This window comes from Heteronotia binoei, chromosome 17 (genome assembly GCF_032191835.1).
Source record: "Heteronotia binoei isolate CCM8104 ecotype False Entrance Well chromosome 17, APGP_CSIRO_Hbin_v1, whole genome shotgun sequence".
In the NCBI taxonomy this organism is placed as follows: domain Eukaryota; kingdom Metazoa; phylum Chordata; class Lepidosauria; order Squamata; family Gekkonidae; genus Heteronotia; species Heteronotia binoei.
In genome coordinates this window covers 44,661,607-44,662,186 of record NC_083239.1, presented here as the reverse complement: position 1 = coordinate 44,662,186, position 580 = coordinate 44,661,607, and positions in this window count along the sequence as shown.

Sequence of the window (580 nt, the reverse complement as noted above, 5' to 3'; positions counted from 1 at the left end):
TTGCATCTACTATTCAATGGACAAGGTAAGTGCGGAGGAAGAGGGGGAACTGTCAGAAAGGTTCAGGAGCGGCGCTCCTGTGAGCTCCTGATGAATCTGAGGCCTGCCTGCTATTACAATTCATCTTCAGTCGACAGAGATCAGTTCCCCTGGAGAGAATGGCTGCTTTGGAAGGCAGGACTCTGGGGTATTAGACCCCATTGAATCACTCCCCTCCTCTCCCCAAACCTCATCCGCCTCAGGCTCCACCCCGTCCCAATCTCCAGATATCTCCCAACCTGGGGTTAACACCCCTATGCTGAATTTCTGAATATAAGAACACATCTAGCTGCTTTATGCTGAATCTATCCGACCATCAGTCCATCAGCGTCTGTATTGTCTACTCAGACTGGAAGCAGCTCTCCAGGGTCTCAAGCAGAGGCCTTTTCCATCACCTACGGCCTGCTCTTTTGAACTGGATATGCCAGGGATTCAACCTGGAACCTTCTGCATGACAAGCAGATACTCTACGACTGAGCTACAGCCCTTCATGGCTCTCCAGGGTCTCAGGTGGAGGTCTTTCCCATCACCTCCTACCTGG